Raw genomic sequence first — 3,339 nt, 5'->3', positions numbered from 1 at the left:
TTCTAATTAATTAAACTGAAAACAGGTCAGGGAATGGCACTGACGTCCTATCAAATATGTGTGTAACACATTTAAACTAAATTTTTAACTGCACACAGAGCGCTCTGTGTAAGATTGAGGTATAAAATAGGAATGTAAAAAAAAAAAAAAAAAGATTAATAAAAATATTAAAATGTGATGCATCAATAAATCACCACAATGAAAGCCCCCCCCAAAATGGTGAGAAATAGTGATAATTTATTCCTTAAATTCAATTTAAAGACACAATATGGAGTTTTATGATCAAGAGAAGTCAACAGGTGCACAGAGTTGTGTGTGTGTGCATTACAAATACAAAACGTTTGATAAGTCGATAATAACCATCAATAAAGAATATGTCATTTTGTGTCTACAGAAAGGAACCCAATTTTTTGCATTAGTCATTTTTCCTCTGCCTTAAAATGTTTCTCTCTTTCAAAGGAAGATGCAACAAAAGCATAAATAAAGGCCAAAACAATGAACAAAGTGTCCCAACAATATGAAACAAAAATGCCACCTCTTAATGAAAATGTGAAAAAACATCAATCAAATTCAAAGAAGAAAATGATCATTTTCTTTTTTTTTTTTTTTTTTTTTGATTGTAATTTCACAAATACTTTAAACAGTATGACGACTGCAAATCAGTGAAAGAAAAAAGGGGACAATAAGAATAGAGTTTATTTTCTGTAAGACTTCTCAGCTGTAGGCCTCAGCCACCCTGCTGCAGAGAGGCAGACAGAAAACAACAATCCTCCACATCATCCATCAGACTCTGTCGTCCCAATATATATTTTTTTCTCTCTCTCTCTGCAATCTTCATTCCTCACTGAAACAGATAGCACTGGGAATGCCGCACATCCCTGCGAAAAGTGCAACACAGGCACTGGAAAGCAAAGGAGATGAACAAGTAGAAGAAAAAAACAGAAGAAGAAGAAAAAAAAAGACAAGGCTCTTTTTGTGCGTGGCGGCTGAGGTTTTATCCCTGCGTAGCAGAGTGTTGTCTAGCATTACAAATCTGAGCCCCGCTGCAGCCTGGACGGACACGGCCATGGGAGGGCCCTCGCACTGTCTGCATCCTTTACGCTCTGCCATGCAAATCAGACCCAAAAGTGGAGGAGATGGAGGGCTGTGGAAGGAAAAAATAATAATAATAATAAAAAAAAAAACGGAAATGAGGGAAGAATGAAGGGCTGAAGAAATGAAGGAAATGTATGCGGCTGGAGTAAGAAAGGAAGGAAGGAAGGCAGTAGTTAGTTTCGAGTAGTTGCATACGAATAAAAAGACAGTTTGTCTGTGTGAGCTGCTGTGAGCGAAAGAGGGAGAAAAAGAGCGGCTACCAAGCGGCCACTGGAGGTGTGAGGAATGCCCGGCCCTGGCACAGGAGAGCAGGGGTGGAGTGTGTTCACAGTTCTGCTGCCAAGCTGAGTACATTCCCACTACACAGTCATGGAGACTCTTTAACCTACACATTTCTGCAGCAGCACTTTTCTTCAGGAGAGGCTCCAGCAGTTACACCTCGCAGCGGCTTGTTCTGAAAAACACAGAGGGGTGAAGTAGAACCTGAGCCGATCAAGGTTTATTTATTTATCTTTTTTTTTTTTTTTTGGCTAATGCCAATTTTTGGTTTTCTTTGAGATTTGACCTTCCAAATACATTTTTAGGACATAAAAAAGAAGAGAAATGCCAGGTTCTTAGATGAAGATTACAGTTTTGAATCCTAGAGAAAATAAATGACAGGTTCATCTGCAATAAAGCAAAGATCCTCAACAGGTAAATTAGTTTTTAAATGAAATAATAATAATAATAAAAAAAGTACAGTGTATGGGCAACTGTTCAATGTTTTTATAAAGACAAAAGCAGTGGGAGTTTTGATGCGTTCAATGAGAAGGAAAATATTCAGAAATTGAAGCTGATCAAGCAATATTGTCTGATCCTGACCTCTGACTGATTTGTAAAACCCTGGAATAATTGTTTTCTTCACATCTCAAATAATAGTAATATTATCTGGAGACTAAAAGACACATAAATAAAATGGTTTCTCTGTCTTGTTTCTGCAAGTTGGGAAGCAGAAACAGAGTAAGGAGACAATGCAACTCCGTTTACCAAACTGATGCAATTAGCGTCTCTTGTAGCTTAGCAGCTGCAGCTTTCTTGTAGTAGGAGTGATGGGAGGCCTTCCTCTGCTTTTCACACCTGGAAATATTTCTGAACAACAGAATTTACCTTTATTAATATGGGCAACCGAAAAGTGTAAATATGCGAAAAGTGTAAATATGCCATTACTTTTCATTGGGCTTGGAATACATCATAAGTGTCAGAGTGTAAAATGTTTTCAGATCTTGGTATTAATAGCAGAGGCAAATATGAATGAATTTAGCCTCTTTAGGTAAACACAAACGCTGTTGGGTCAGAAGGTTGATCATTTTGGAGTGTTGTGATGGTGCAGGGATTAAGCACAACCCACATATAGAGGCTTTAGTCCCGGCCTGGTGACCTTCGTCTTCCTCCTTCTCTCATTACCCCCTTTTCCTGTCAATTCACTATCAAATAAAGGTCACTAGAGCCAATAAAACCTTTAAAAAAATTGGTAATTTTACAAGAAGGAGCCTCATTATTCTTATTCACCACATGAGGATCTGGTCAGAACTCACTGAAACACTTCCAGAAGATGAAATAAAACTCAGTAAGGTGGTAAAATTACGACGTATTAAGACTTCAGCTCATGTAGAGATTGAATTTGTGCAGTGACAATAACACTTAGACTAGACCTTCACAAGCAAAGAATGTTGTTTGTGCAGCATTCATACTTTGATAGAGATAATCAATATAGACAAGCTTATGAGATATTTTTTATTTCTACTTCAAAAATTTCCTTTAATCTCGTCTTTACATTGTCACTTGTTTTAACTTCATTTCATTTTTGAGGTGCACTGAGGAGGGTAAGTATGAATCATTTTATACGATGCTGTTCATTCAGCAGCAATTCACATTTTCAACGTGGGATTAAAGTTAAGATAAACAATTTAACCGTAAAAAAAAAAAAACTTGTTTATGAATTCAGGTTATGAATTATTCTTCCCAGCTCCCTCTATTATTACTACCTTAATCTTAGATACTAGTCACTTTGAGCCATCCTGTGTTATGATTTTGATAGTCTTGAAGACAACACCGAGCTATGGCACCAACATTTAAACAAAAATGTACAACTTCACGTAATTGTTTCATTTTAACAACGTTTGCCCCTGCTCCTGCTCAAATATTGCTGAAATACAGTTATAATAATTATATTTATTACACTTACACATTGCTAATTAGATTTTT

The 3,339-nt window shown here is 36.7% G+C and overlaps 1 long non-coding RNA gene across 1 annotated transcript; it reads right to left on the bottom strand.

Moving 5' to 3' along the window:
- Positions 1-218: 218 nt before the first annotated feature.
- Positions 219-3,065, bottom strand: LOC148161110 (uncharacterized). Its single transcript, XR_015762716.1, has 3 exons — positions 2,122-3,065; positions 1,485-1,549; positions 219-1,144 (listed from the first exon to the last, which is right to left on the bottom strand). It is a non-coding gene; the product is annotated as an uncharacterized LOC148161110 (long non-coding RNA).
- Between the last annotated feature and the right edge of the window lie 274 nt (positions 3,066-3,339).

The sequence above is a fragment of the Poecilia mexicana genome, unplaced genomic scaffold (assembly GCF_051168715.1).
Source record: "Poecilia mexicana isolate PSO_F unplaced genomic scaffold, ASM5116871v1 scaffold_1, whole genome shotgun sequence".
NCBI lineage: Eukaryota > Metazoa > Chordata > Actinopteri > Cyprinodontiformes > Poeciliidae > Poecilia > Poecilia mexicana.
This window is presented reverse-complemented; position numbering and strand designations above follow the sequence as displayed.